This window comes from Eschrichtius robustus, chromosome 12 (genome assembly GCF_028021215.1).
Source record: "Eschrichtius robustus isolate mEscRob2 chromosome 12, mEscRob2.pri, whole genome shotgun sequence".
Classification (NCBI taxonomy): domain Eukaryota; kingdom Metazoa; phylum Chordata; class Mammalia; order Artiodactyla; family Eschrichtiidae; genus Eschrichtius; species Eschrichtius robustus.
In genome coordinates, this window is record NC_090835.1 from 61,884,340 (window position 1) to 61,900,822 (window position 16,483).

Below are 16,483 nucleotides of genomic sequence, written 5' to 3' on the forward strand. Positions count from 1 at the left end.
CACAGCTAGGCGGGAGGGAGTCCAGGAAAATGTCTGCAGCTGCCGAAGAGGCAAGAGACTTTTTCTTGCCTCTTTGTTTCATGGTGCACAAGGAGAGGGGATTCAGAGCACTGCCTAAACGAGCTCCAGAGATGGGCGTGAGCTGTGGCTATCAGCACAGACCTCAGAGACGGGCATGAGACGCTAAGGCTGCTGCTGTCGCCACCAAGAAGCCTGTGTGCGAGCACAGGTCACTATCCACACTGCCCCTCTCGGGAGTCTGTGCAGCCCACCACTGCCAGGCTCCCATGATCCAGGGACAACTTCCCCTGGAGAACGCACAGCACGCCTCAGGTTGCTGCAACGTCACGTCGGCCTCTGCCACCACAGGCGTGCCCCGCATCCATACCCCTCCCTTCCCCCCGCCTTAGTGAGCCAGAGCCCCCGAAGCAGCTGCTCCTTTAACCCCTTCCTGTGTGAGCGAAGAACAGATGCCCTCAGGCGACCTACACGCAGAGGAGGGTCCAAATCCAAAGCTGAACCCCGGGAGCTGTGCGAACAAAGAAGAGAAAGGGAAATCTCTCCCAGCAGCCTCAGAAGCAGTGGATTAAAACTCCACAAACAACTTGATGTGCCTGCATCTGTTGAATACCTGAATACACAACGAATCATCCCAAATTCAGGAGGTGGACTTTGGGAGCAGGATATATTAATTTTTCCCCTTATCCTTTTTTTGTGTGTGTATAAGTGTATGCTTCTGGGTGAGATTTTGTCTGTATAGCTTTGTTTTCACCATTTGTCCTAGGGTTCGGTCCATCAGTTTTGTTTTTTTTTTTTTACTTAAAAATTTTTTTTTTCTTAATAAATTGTTTCTTAATAATTTTTGGCTTATTTTTTATTTTAAAAAATTTAAAAAATTTTTTTCTTAATAATATATTTTATTTTTTATTTAAAAAAATTAAAAACATTTTTTTCTTAATAAATTTTTCTCAATAATTTTTTCTTACTTTTTATTATAATAGCCTTATTTTATTTTATTTTATCCTCTTTCTTTCTTTCTTTCTATTTTTTCTACCTTTTGTTCTGAGCCGTGGGGATGAAAGGCTCTTGGTGCTCCAGCCAGGCATCAGGGCTGTGCCTCTGAGGTGGGAGAGCCAACTTCAGGACACAGGTCCACAAGAGACCTCCCAGCTCCACGTAATACCAAATGGCGAAAATCTCTCAGAGATCTCCATCTCAGCATCAAGACCCAGCTTCACTCAACGACCGGCAAGCTACAGTGCTGGACACCCTATGCCAAACAACTAGCAAGACAGGAACACAGCCCCATCCATTAGCAGAGAGGCTGCCTAAAAGCATAATAAGGCCACAGACACCCCAAAGCACACCACCAGACATGGACATGCCCACCAGAAAGACAAGATCCAGCCTCATCCACCAGAACACAGGCACTAGTCCCCTCCACCAGGAAGCCTACACAACCCACTGAACCAACCTTAGCCACTGGGGACAGATACCAAAAACAACGGGAACTCCGAACCTGCAGCCTGTGAAAAGGAGACCCCAAACACAGTAAGATAAGCAAAATGAGATGACAGAAAAACACACAGCAGATGAAGGAGCAGGGTCAAAACACACCAGACCTAACAAATGAAGCGGAAATAGGCAGTCTACCTGAAAAAGAATTCAGAATAATGATAGAAAAGATGATCCAAAATCTTGGAAATAGAATAGACAAAATGCAAGAAACATTTAACAAGGACATAGAAGAACTAAAGAGGAAGCAAGCAATGATGAAAAACACAATAAATGAGATTAAAAATACTCTAGAAGGGATCAATAGCAGAATAACTGAGACAGAAGAACGGGTAAGTGACCTGGAAGATAAAATAGTGGAAATAACTGATGTACAGCAGAATAAAGAAAAAAGAATGAAAAGAACTGAGGACAGTCACAGAGACCCCTGGGACAATATTAAACGCACCAACATTCGAATTATAGGGGTCCCAGAAGAAGAGAAAAAGAAAGGGACTGAGAAAATATTTGAAGAGATTATAGTTGAAAACTTCCCTAATATGGGAAAGGAAATAGTTAATCAAGTCCTGGAAGCACAGGGAGTCCCATACAGGATAAATCCAAGGAGAAACACGCCAAGACACATATTAATCAAACTATCAAAAATTAAATATAAAGAAAACATATTAAAAGCAGCAAGGGAAAAACAACAAATAACATACAAGGGAATCCCCATAAGGTTAACAGCTGATCTTTCAGCAGAAACTCTGCAAGCCAGAAGGGACTGGTAGGATATACTTAAAGTGATGGAGGAGAAAAACCTACAACCAAGATTACTCTACCCAGCAAGGATCTCATTCAGATGTGATGGGGAAATTAAAACCTTTACAGACAAGCAAAAGCTGAGAGAGTTCAGCACCACCAAACCAGCTTTACAACAAATGCTAAAGGAACTTCTCTAGGCAAGAAACTCAAGAGAAGGAAAACGCCTACAATAACAAACCCAAAACATTTAAGAAAATGGGAAAAGGAACATACATATCGATAAGCACCTTCAATGTAAACGTATTAAATGCTCCCACCGAAAGACACAGACTGGCTGAATGGATACAAAAACAAGACCCATATATATGCTGTCTACAAGAGGCCCACTTCAGACCTAGGGACACATACAGACTGAAAGTGAGGGGATGGAACAAGATATTCCATGCAAATGGAAATCAAAAGAAAGCTGGAGTAGCAATTGTCATATCAGACAAAATAGACTTTAAAATAAAGATTATTACAAGAGACAAAGAAGGACACTATATAATGATCAAGGGATTGATCCAAGAAGAAGGTATAACAATTGTAAATATTTATGCACCCAACATAGGAGTACCTCAATACATAAGGCAAATACTAACAGCCATAAAAGGGGAAATCGACAGCAACACAATCATAGTAGGGGACTTTAACACCCCACTTTCGCCGAAGGACAGATCATCCAAAATGAAAATAAATAAAGAAACACAAACTTTAAATGATACATTAAACAAGATGGACTTAATTGATATTTATAGGACATTCCACCCAAAAACAACAGAATACACATTTTTCTCAAGCGCTCATGGAACATTCTCCAGGATAGACCATATCTTGGGTCACAAATCAAGCCTTGGTAAATTTAAGAAAATTGAAATCGTATCAAGTATCTTTTCCGACCACAATGCTATGAGACTAGATATCAATTACAGGAAAAGATCTGTAAAAAATACAAACACATGGAGGCTACACAATACACTACTTAATAACGAAGTGATCACCGAAGAAATCCAAGGGGAAATCAAAAAATACCTAGAAAAAAATGACAATGGAGACACGACGACCCAAAACCTATGGGATGCAGCAAAAGCAGTTCTAAGAGGGAAGTTTATAACAATACAAGCCTACATCAAGAAACAGGAAACATCTCGAATAAACAACCTAACCTTGCACCTGAAGCAATTAGAGAAAGAAGAACAAAAAAACCCCAAAGCTAGCAGAAGGAAAGAAATCATAAAGATCAGATCAGAAATAAATGGAAAAGAAATGAAAGAGACAATAGCAAAGATCAATAAAACTAAAAACTGGTTCTTGGAGAAGATAAACAAAATTGATAAACCAATAGCCAGACTTCATCAAGAGAAAAAGGGAGAAGACTCAAATCAATAGAATTAGAAATGAAAAAGGAGAAGTAACAACTGACACTGCAGAAATACAAACGATCATGAGAAATTACTACAAGCAACTGTATGCCACTAAAATGGACAACCTGGAAGAAATGGACAAATTCTTAGAAATGAACAACCTGCCGAGACAGAACCAGGAAGAAATAGAAAATATGAACAGACCAATCACAAGCACTGAAATTGAAACTGTGATTTAAAATCTTCCAACAAACAAAAGCCCAGGACCAGATGGCTTCACAGGCGAATTCTATCAAACATTTAGAGAAGAGCTAACACCTATCCTTCTCAAACTCATCCAAAATATTGCAGAGGGAGGAACTCTCCCCAACTCATTCTATGAGGCTACCATCACCCTGGTACCAAAACCAGACAAAGATGTCACAAAGAAAGAAAACTACAGGCCAATATCACTGATGACCATAGATGCAAAAATCCTCAACAAAATACTAGCAAACAGAATCCAACAGCACATTAAAAGGATTATACACCATGATCAAGTGGGGTTTATTCCAGCAATGCAAGGATTCTTCAATATACGCAAATTAATCAACATGATACATCATATTAACAAATTAAAGGAGAAAAACCATATGATCATCTCAATAGATGCAGAGAAAGCTTTCGAGAAAATTCAACACCGATTTAAGATAAAAGCCCTGTAGAAAGTAGGCATAGAGGGAAATTTCCTCAACATAATAAAGGCCATATATGACAAATCCACAGCCAACATTGTCCTCAATGGTGAAAAACTGAAACCATTTCCACTAAGACCAGGAAAAGACAAGGTTGCCCACTCTCACCACTATTATTCAACATAGTTTTGGAAGTGTTAGCCACAGCAGTCAGAGAAGAAAAAGAAATAAAAGGAATCCAAATCGGAAAAGAAGAAGTAAAGCTGTCACTGTTTGCAGATGACGTGATACTATACATAGAGAATCCTACAGATGCTACCAGAAAACTACTAGAGGTAATCAATAAAGTTGGTAAAGTAGCAGGATACAAAATTAATGCACAGAAATCTCTTGCATTCCTATACACTAATGAAGAATAATCTGAAAGTGAAATTAAGAAAACACTCCCGTTTACCATTGCAACAAAAAGAATAGAATAACTAGGAATAAACCTACCTAAGGAGACAAAAGACCTGTATGCAGAAAATTATAAGACACTGATGAAAGAAATTAAAGATGATACAAATAGATGGAGAGATATACCATGTTCTTGGATTGGAAGAATCAACATTGTGAAAACGACTCTACTACCCAAAGCAATCTACAGATTCAATGCAATCCCTATCAAACTACCAATGGCATTTTTCACAGAACTAGAACAAAAAATTTCACAATTGGTATGGAAACACAAAAGACCCCGAATAGCCAAAGCAATCTTGAGAACGAAAAATGGAGCTGGAGGAATCAGGCTCCCTGACTTCAGACTATATTACAAAGCTAGACTAATGAAGACAGTTTGGTACTGGCACAAAAACAGAAACATAGATCAATGGACCATGATAGAAAGCCCAGAGATAAATCCACACACATATGGTCACCTTATCTTTGATAAAGGAGACAAGCATATACAGTGGAGAAAAGACAGCCTCTTCAATAAGTGGTGCTGGGAAAACTGGACAGCTACATGTAAAAGTATGAAATTAGAACACTCCCTAACACCATACACAAAAATAAACTCACAATGGATTAAAGACCTAAATGTAAGGCCAGACACTGTAAAACTCTTAGAGGAAAACATAGGCAGAACACTCTATGACATAAATCACAGTAAGATCCTTTTTGACCCAACTCCTAGAGAAATGGAAATAAAAACACAAATAAACAAATGGGACCTAATGAAACTTAAAAGCTTTTGCACAGCAAAGGAAACCATAAACAAGACCAAAAGACAACCCTGAGAATGGGAGAAAATATTTGCAAATGAAGCAACTGACAAAGGATTAATCTCCAAGATTTACAAGCAGCTCATGCAGCTCAATAACAAAAATCGAACAACCCAATCCAAAAATGGGCAGAAGACCTAAATAGACATTTCTCCAAAGAAGATATACAGATGGCCAACAGATACCTGAAAGAATGCTCAACATCATTAATCATTAGAAAAATGCAAATCAAAACTACAATGAGGTATCATCTCACACCAGTCAGAATGGCCATCATCAAAAAATCTAGAAACAATAAATGCTGGAGAGGGTGTGGAGAAAAGGGAACACTCTTGCACTGTTGGTGGGAATATAAATTGATACAGCCGCTATGGAGAACAGTATGGAGGTTCCTTAAAAAACTAAAAATAGAACTACCATACGACCCAGCAATCCCACTACTGGCCATATACCCTGAGAAAACCATAATTCAAAAAGAGTCATGTACCAAAATGTTCATTGCAGCTCTATTTACAATAGCCAGGACATGGAATCAACCTAAGTGTCCATCATCAGATGAATGGATAAAGAAGATGTGGCACATATTTACAATGGAATATTACTAAGCCATAAAAAGAAACGAAATGGAGGTATTTGTAGTGAGGTGGATGGAGTTAGAGTCTGTCACACAGAGTGAGGTAAGTCAGAAAGAGAAAAACAAATACAGTATGCTAACACATATATATGGAATCTAAGGAAAAAAAATAAGGTCATGAAGAACCTAGTGGCAAGATGGGAATAGAGACACAGACCTAGTAGAGAATGGACTTGATGATATGGGGAGGGGGAGGGGTAAGATGTGACAGGGTGAGAGAGTGGCATGGACATATATACACTACCAGATGTAAAATAGATAGCTAGTGGGAAGCAGTGGCATAGCACAGGGAGATCAGCTCAGTGCTTTGTGACCACCTAGAGGGGTGGGATAGGGAGGATGGGAGGGAGGGAGACGCAAGAGAGAAGAGATATGGGAACATATGTATATGTATAACTGATTCACTTTGTTATAAAGCAGAAACTAACACACCATTGTAAAGCAATTATATTCCAATAAAGATGTTTAAAAAAAGAAAAAATTAGAAAGAAATGAAGGAAACCAGAGCAAAGATCAATAAATCTAAAAGCTTGTTCTTTGAGAACATAAACAAAACTGATAAAGCACTAGTCAGACACATCAAGAAAATAACGGAGAAGACTCAAATCAATAGAATTAGAAATGAAAAAGTAGAACTAACAACTGACACTGCAGAAATACAAAGGATCATGAGAGATTACTACAAGCACTATATGCCAATAAAATGCAGAACTTGGAAGAAATGGACAAATTCGTGGAAAAGCACAACCTCCCAAGACTGAAACAGGAAGAAATAGAAAATATAAACAGACCAGTCACAAGCACTGAAATTGAGACTGTGTTTAAAAATCTTCCAAAAAATAAAGCCCAGGACCAGATGGCTTCATAGCAAATTCTATCAAGAATTTAGAGAAGAGCTAACACCTATCCTCCTCAAATTCTTCCAAAATATAGCAGACGAAGGAAAACTCCCAAACTCATTCAACAAGGCCACCATCACCCTGATACCAAAATCAGACAAAGATCTCACAAAAAAAGAAAACTACAGACCAATATCACTGATGAACATAGATGCAAAAATCCAACAGCACAAGAAAACAGTAGCAAACAGAATCCAACAGCACATTAAAAGGATCATACAGCATGATCAATTTGGGTTTATCCCAGGAGTGCAAGGATTCTTCAATACATACAAATCAATCAATGTGATACACCATGTTAACAAGTTGAAGGAGAAAAACCATGTGATCATCTCAATAGATGCAGAGAAAGCTTTCGACAAAATTCAACACCGATTTATGATAAAAGCCCTGCAGAAAGTAAGCATAGAGGGAACTTTCCTCAACATAATAAAGGCCATATATGACAAACCCACAGCCAACATGGTACTCAATGGTGAAAAACTGAAATCACTTCCACTAAGATCAGGAACAAGACAAGGTTGCCCACTCATTCAACATAGTTTTGGAATTTTTAGCCACAGCAATCAGAGAAGAAAAAGAAATAAAAGGAATCCAAATTGGAAGGAAGAAGTAAAGCTGTAACTGTTTTCAGATGACAAAATACTATACATAGAAAATGCCAAGATGCTACCTGAAAACTACTAGAGCTAATCAATGAATTTGGTAAAGTAACAGGATACCAAATTGATGCGCAGAAATCTTTTGCATTCCTATACACTAATGATGAAAAATCTGAAAAAGAAAATAAGGAGTCACTCCCATTTACCACTGCCACAAAAAGAGTAAAAGACCTAGGAATAAACCTACCTAAGCAGCCAAAAGACCTGAATGCAGAAAAGTATAAGACACTGATGAAAGAAATTATAGGTGATACAAACAGATGGAGAGATATTCCATTTTCTTGGATTGGAAGAATCAACATTGTGAAAATGACTTTACTACCCAAAGCATCTATACATTCAATGCAATCCCTATCAAACTACCAATGGCATTTTTCACAGAAGTAGAACAAAAATTTTCACAATTTGTATGGAAACACAAAAGACCCCGAATAGCCAAAGCACTCTTGAGAAAGAGAAAAGGAGCTTGAGGAATCAGGATACCACACTTCAGACTATACTATAAAGCTACAGTAATCAAGACATTATAGTACTGGCACAAAAACAGAAATATAGATCAAGAGATTACGATAGAAAGCCCACAGATAAACCCACACACATATGTTCACTGTATCTTTGAGAAAGGAGGCAAGAATATGCAGTGTAGAAAAGACAGCCTCTTCAATAAGTGGTGCTGGGAAAACTGGACAGCTACATGTAAAAGAATGAAATTAGAACACTTCCTAACACCATACACAAAAATAAACTCAAAATGGATTAAGACCTAAATGCAAGGCCAGACACTATAAAACTCTTACAGGAACACCTTGGGAGAACACTCTATGACATACATCACAGCAAGATCCTTTTTGACCCACCTCCTAGAGAAATGGAAATAAAAATTAATATAAACAAATGGACCTAATGAAACTTAAATGCTTTTGCACAACAAAGGAAACCATAAACAAGACAAAAAGACAACCCTCAGAATGGGATAAAATATTTGCAAACGTAGCAAGTGATAAGGGATTAATCTCCAAAATATACTAGCTGTTCATGCAGCTCAATATCAAAAAAACAAACAACCCAATCCAAAAATGAGCAAAGACCTAAATAGACATTTCTCCAAAGAAGATATACAGATTGCCAACAAACACATGAAAGGATGCTCAACATCACTAATCATTAGAGAAATGCAAATCAAAACTACAATGAGGTATCACCTCACACCATTCAGAATGGCCATCATTAAAAAATCTAGAAACAATAAAGGCTGGAGTGGGTGTAGAGAAAAGGGAACCATCTTGCACTGTTGGTGGGAATGTAAATTGATACAGCCACTATGGAAAACAGTATGGAGGGTCCTTAAAAAACTAAAAATAGAACAACTATATGACCCAGCCATCCCACTACTTGACATATACCCTGAGAAAACCATAATTCAAAAAGAGTCATGTACCACAATGTTCATTGCAGCTCTATTTACAATAGCCAGGACATGGAAGCAATTTATGTGTCCATCGACAGTTGAATGGATAAAGAAGATGTGGCACATATATACAATGAAATATTACTCAGCCATAAAAAGAAACGAAATTGAGTTATTTGTAGTGAGGTGGATGGACTTGGAGTCTGTCATACAGAGTGAAGTAAATCAGAATGAGAAAAACAAGTACCGTATGTTAACACATATATATGGAATCTTTAAAAAAATTTTTTTTTTCCTGAAGAACCTAGGGGTAGGACAGGAGTAAAGCTGCATACGTAGAAAATGGACTTGAGGACATGGGGAGGTGGAAGGTTAAGCTGGGACGAAGTGATAGAGTGGCATGGACATATATACACTACCAAATGTAAAATAGATAGCTAGTGGGAAGCAGCCGCATAGCACAGGGAGATCACCTTGTGCTTTGTGTCCACCTAGAGGAGTGGGATAGGGAGGGTGGGAGGGAGACGCAAGAGGGAGGTGATATGGGGATATATGTTTATGTATAGTTGATTCGCTTTTTTATACAGCAGAAACTAACACACCATTGTAAATCAATTATACTGCAATAAAGATGTTTTAAAAAAAAGATTCTATGTGTTTCTGTAGTAACAGTTGTAATGCCTCCTCTTTCATTTCTGATTTTATTTGAGTCTTCTCTTTTTTTCTTAGTTTAGCTAAAGGTTTGTCAATTTTGATTTTATTTTTAAAAAAACAACAGCTCTTAGATTTGTTGATTTTTTTCTATTGCTTTTTCTGGTCTCTATTTCATGTATTTCTGCTCAGATATTTGTTATTTTATTCCGTCTGCTAAATTAGGGGTTCGTTTGTTCTTTTGTTTCTAGTTCCTTGAGGTGTAAAGTTAGGTTTTTTAATCTGAGATCTATTTTCTAATTACATGCATTTATCACTGTATACTTCCCTCTCAAAACTGCTGTTTGAGACAAAAACTTACAGGTTTTGTATGCTGTGTTTCCACTTTCATTGATTTTGAGATTTTTAAATTTTTGGTTTTGATTTTTTTCCTTAATTCATTGGTTGTTCAGGAGAGTGCTAATTTCAACATATTTGTAGATGTTCCATCTTTCTTCTTGTTGATTTCTAGTTTCAATCTATTGTAACTGGAAAAGATACTTGATATGATTTCAATTTTCTTTAATTTTGTAAGACTTGTTTCATGCCCTATTTTATGGTCAATCCTGGGGAATGTTCCAAGTGCACTTGAGAAAAAACTGTATTCTGCTTTTGTCGGATGGATTGTTCTAAAAATGTCTGTTGAATCCATTTGGTCCAATGTATGGTTCAAGACCATCGTTTCCTTGTTGATTTTTTGTCTGGAAAGTGACATATCCATTGTTGATAATGGGTATTAAAGTCCCCTACTCTTACATATCTTTGTTTTTTTCTCCCTTCACATCTGTTAGTGTTTACTTAGCATGTTTAGGTGCTCCTATGTTGGATGTATATATATTTACAACTGTTATATCTTCTTGATGGATTGACCCATTTATATTATATGATGACGTTCTTTGTCTCTTTTTACAGTTTTTGGCTTAAAGCTTAATTTTTCTGATATACGTATTACTATCCCTGCTTTCTTTGGGTTTTCACTTGCATGGAATTTTTTTTTCACCCATTTCTTTGAGCCTATAAGTGAGTCTTTTGTAGGAATTTTATATTTGGGTTTTGTTTATTATTCCATCCAGCTGCTTTGTGCATTTTGATTGGTGAATTCAATCCATTTACATTGAGTTTCTATTGATATGGGAGGACTTACAAATGCCATTTTATTAATTGTTTTGTATTTTCATTGTTTCATATTTTCCCTCTGTTTCTGCCTGTCTTTGTAAATGGGTGATTTTCTGTGCTGGTATGATGTTTTTTCTTCATTTATCTTCTATTCATCTGTTCTAGGTTTTTGCTTTGTGTTACCATGAGGCTTGCAGAAGATATCTTACAGATTAAACAGTCCATTGTAAGCTGGTAGCAATTTAACTTCGACTGTCTATAAAAGCTTTACCCTTTTAGCTGCTGGTCAGCTCTGGTCTAGATGCTCACAGGTCTGCAGGGCCTGAGGCCAGGTTCTAACCTGTCAGTGACCTTCATACTGGACTGGCTGAGAGGCAAGGCAGAAGTTAATCAGGAGACAATCCAGCAGCTCCTGGAGGAGAATGACTAGCTGTATCATGATCTGCTGTATCATGGAGTATCAGAACAAGGGTCTGGTGAATGAGTGTGTCCAGTACCAGTGTGTGTTACACAGAAACCTCATTTATTTGGCTATCATCACAGATGCCAATCCAACCAGTGCTTCAAAAGCAATGGAATAATCTTCCAGTTGGCTGTTATGAGGAGTAATTGAATGTAATCTATTTCCTATGAAATGGGAACAAGATCTTTACCAACTCAACTGCTTAGAACGTGAATGGAATATCTGTGGCTCTCAGCATAAATATTTATTTTAATAATTAAGTGGATTCCCTCAATTAAGTTGACTCCAGGTGCCCTCCTTCCTGAAATAAGTGTGTTTGGATATCAAAGACATCACAGGCATCCTCAAGTCTACCTTTTTAGTTTCAACCTGAAGAGGAAACTGAGCAAGTATTGAGCAAGCCTCTTGACTGACACTCTGTCAAATGGACATGTAACTGTACTCCCTTCTACAAGTTTGTGGTTGTAGACCCTCAGACTGCTCTTTTCAGGTTGCTTTGGCTTGCCTTTCCACAAAATAAAAAAAAATCTTCACCCTTTTCACCCTTTTACTCTGTCCCCCCCTTTTTTTGATGTCTTATTTACCTCTTTTATATTGTGTATTCATTAACACATTATAGTAGCTATAGTAACTTTGAATACTCTTTTCTTTTGACGTTATACTACAGTTAAGTGGCCATTGTATTACAGATTTAGCGTTTTCTACATCTGACTGTATGTTTATCTTTACCTGTGTGTTATAAACTTTCTTATATTTTCATGTTGCATATTAGCATCGTTCGATTTCAGCCTGAATGACTCCTTTTAGCATGTTTTGCAGGCAGGTCTAGTGGTGATGAACTCCCTCGGCTTTTGTTTATCTAGAAAAGACTTTATTTCTCCTTCATATTTGAAGGATAATTTAGTGAAATAGTGTATTCTTGGCTGGTAAATTTTTTTCTTTTTTTCCGTACTTTGAATATGTTATTCCTCTTTCTCCAGGCCTGTAGGGTTTCTGTTGAGAAATCCACTGATAGCCTAATGGGGGCTCCTTTGTAGGTTACAAGATTTTTTTTTAGTATTTTACATTTATCCTTGATTTTTGACAGTTTCATTATAACCTGTCTTGGAGAAGGTCTTTCTGCATTGAGATAATAGGGTGATCTACTGGCTTTGTAAATTAAGATGCCCAATTCTCTTCCCAGGTTTAGGAATTTAACAGGTATGATTTCTTTAAACACATTTCTGTTCACTTCTCCATCTTTTCTCCTTCTGAAATCCCAATTATTCTAATGTTTTTAATTTTGATGAAATTCCATAGATCATTTAGGCTTTTTTATCCTTTTTCATTCTTTTTTCTCTTTTTCTCTTCTAACTGGATTATTTCAAAACCCCTGCCCTCTATTTCACTTATTATTTCTACCCTTTCCTCCACTCTACTTCATATTCTCTTTATTGCATATTTTACTTTATTCATTGAGTTCTTCAACTCCAGAATCTCTGGTTCTTTTTTATGATTTCTATATCTTTGGGAAAATCTCATTTCAATCATGTATTTTTCCCCAAGATTTCATTGTACTTTCTTTCTGAGTTTTCTCATAGCTCATTGAGTTTCTACAAAACAGTTATTTTGAATTCTATCAGTGACATTACAAAGTTAGCATCTTTGAGTTTGGTTATTGGAAAAATATTATTTTCTCTTTGTGATGGCATGTTTCCTTAATTTTAAACGTTCTTCATAGTTTTGTGCTGCTACTTTCACATCTGAAGGAGCTGACCCCCTCTTAAATCTTTGCTTGTTGCCTTCAGATGGGGTATTCTATTTGGTGGTGTCTTTATTATATGGGGTTGTACTGTATTATATAGGGTGTTGGTACACCTGTTCTATTATACTTTCTCTCTCTTTTGGCAAGATCCTTAAGTTTTTATAACTTTTCTAGTTCTTACAAGTCACCAGGCAGGCTACTGCGACCTCTCTTATGTTTCAGAAGATAGTTCCTCCCTTGCCCACAGACCATGGTCTGTTTCCGGTTGCACCGTCTGTCTACAGGAGCTCTTTTGCTGCTGCACTCAGGAAAGTACGCTAAGAGCAAGCAGCTGAATAGGGGGAAGGTCAGGGTTAGCCATCTGAACCTTGCCCACAGGCCTGTGGAGTCAGTGGGGTGGTACCAGGCATGGTACTTCCAGAGGCTCATGGGTGGATGTCTTGCTGAGTACAGTCAGCAGGAAGCAAATCCCTTATCTGCCTCTTTCCAGATCTCCTCCCTCCCCCCAGTCATGGAGGTCCCACCTCAATACTCTTGGTGTTGCTGGAAGGAAGTGGTTTTCTCCAGCTGTGTCCTGCACACTGTAATAGCCAGGCAATCACTGACTGCTCTCCTCTTCCTCTGCCGGAGAGGTCAGTGCTGCTAGAGAGCAGTCCAGTGCAGTTTCCCTGGGTGAGGGCAGCACTGGGAACGTTTCTCTCACTACTGCCACCCCTGTGACCAAACTCACATATTATTTCCTCCAGGGGTGTGCTGGAATCTCCCCTAAGGAAGGCTGGATTTCTGCAAATTCTCCATCATGTGTGGGTATCTGCTCAGGTCAGCACGCTCCAGGTTTTTTTTTCCCCAACCTGGATGAGAGGGCTCTGGACATGTTCACTCTCTCCCCTGGTTCCACACTTTGTACTGAGGTCTGTCTGCTTATTACTGGATGCATAGGTGAGTGAGACTCCTACCAGGTCCCTTGGCATATATTTGATTCTAGATCCCACAACACCCACAAGGACACTTTTGTTCGTGGGTGGATATCTATTTTGTTGTTAAAAAAAGGGAGATAAAAAGGAAAAGTGTCATGATACATTGCCATGATGCTAATGTCATTCTCCAGAGTGGTCATTCTGACACATCCCTACCACACTATTACAAGCCTATGTGCACAGCTCATTTTGCATATGAGTAGAAACATACAAATGCAGAAACAAAGATCCCTGTACAATGTGAATTATTTCATCTTTATGTTTTCGAGCATGAAGGTGCTTAATCTGTTCTCTTATTACCAAAACAGCAAAGAAGATACAAGACCACACTTTGTACCACTGAAATTTGTTTAAAGCCATGTAACATCATTAGAAAAGAGTGATTAATTATGTATGGTTAGTTTGGTCAGAGAATAGTATAGTTAGTCCATAAGTATAAAACATAAATGTTTTTCAGTATGAATGTATTTTATATTGTCTGTTACAGTAATCTTAAAAAAACTACAGGACTTTATGATATTAGAATGAGTTCTACATTGTAAATTTTACAGTTCTTCTACTTGGTACTGCAATCATGATAAAAGCAAATAATTATCTTTTCTTTCTTATTATGTTAATGTCTTGGGAAATGAAGCATTTTAGCTTATTTAATATTTAAAAGATAAAATTGGAAACTATACTTTTATGGTTTTCAGTTATTATTCCATAGTTTTATCTTAAGCAAAAAACTCTATACATTTTGTAGTATTATATACCTGCAGTGTATATAGACATATACTAATGTATGTATAAGACCAAAAAAAAAAGGTATTCAATATATTTGTTTAATAGTCAATAGTTATAATGTTAAACTGTTAAAATTCACTGAAAATGAATAGAAGGATGAATTGACGATGAAGACTGATACATTACTCTCAATTTTTGTGGAATATTTGAAGCCATCAAAAATAGAGTCAAAGGACAAAGTGTAAAACTAATCTGTACTTGAAACGTTTTCTATAAGACTTGGTATTCTTTTACTGGGCTTTGCAGCATCAATCATGAATTATGGTACAGTAAGTTTTTAACACTACAGTATTTTGTTCCCAAAGTATCTTTCCTAAGACACTATACATTTTTTTAAAAAGCATTAAATAAGCAGTCGGAGATATAAGGAGTCATAGATATAAGCTATAGAAATGTTCCTTTTTCCTTTCTTTTCAACATTTTGAATATCTTGAAGGATTTTCATTGCAGATTCCCACTGCTCTAACATAAAAATAAATACTTTTATTTCTAAGCTTACTAAGTATTTTTCTTTTTCATGGTTCATGGTTTTGTGAATAATGTATATATTAAATAAGATAATCAAGAGAGAGTACTATCATTATGACACCTTAAAGAAACAAAGCAATGACTTAGAATTTCTAACATGAAATCAAACATTTTTTAAGGCATATTATCACAAAACCTCTTTTGGTTGATTATCTTTCCATTAATTCCCTTCCAGTTAGAGTTTCTCAAATAAATCTCTTGACATATAAATCCAAAGTGTTCATCAGCACTACTATTATTCTATTTCTTTATACTTTTATATCCATTCAGGCATGGAATGTACTAATATAATCTTAGAAGGAAAAAATAGTTGAATAGGCAGTAAAGATGGTTTTAGTATATAATCCTTATTTTGTTCATCCCTCTACTTCCATCTCCTTCTCCTTTCAACACTTTATAATTCCGTTGTGGCTCAATACTACTATGAAAATGTTATTTATGAGTGTTGATTATTGCCTGTGGAAGTTATAAAGTCGTAAGTTATGTGTATTAATCAAAACATATGAGTATCTAAGTTATGTGTATGCCAATATATACAAACACATCTCCAAGTAATAAGATTTCCTTTATAATATACCTATAAGAACGACGGCAAAAGGTCATTTTTAATATCCTGAACTCAAGTTCAGAATTGTGCTGATGCCGCTTGGACTTGTCCTAAAGAACTAGGACAAGTTCTTTATCCTAAGTCTCTAAGTTCTTTATCCTTTGAGATAAGAAACAGAGTTCTTGGTCCCTGATTAACCTTGGCATAAACCTTTTACAAAGGGAATGATTAAGAGGTTAATTTAATGTTTTTGTGATTCAAATCCTATTCAGATGAACTGCACACAACTACATATTGTATTGTTAGAATAGAAAGTCAAGTGATCTTGTCTAAAAATATGTTTTAAAGGCAGTTTCTCTCACCATTAACACAAGGAACTTCAGTGAGGTGGTCACAACTGCTCCTTCCCACTGGGCCTTTCCACCCCAGTT

The 16,483-nt window shown here is 37.0% G+C and overlaps 1 protein-coding gene and 1 pseudogene across 1 annotated transcript in view; one reads left to right on the top strand and one right to left on the bottom strand.

Annotated features, from left to right (window-relative positions):
* Positions 1-16,483, bottom strand: part of KHDRBS2 (KH RNA binding domain containing, signal transduction associated 2) — a 731,890-nt gene that overhangs the window by 167,250 nt on the left and 548,157 nt on the right. The window lies entirely within an intron of this gene.
* Positions 11,309-11,588, top strand: LOC137773257 (SS18-like protein 2 pseudogene; annotated as a pseudogene).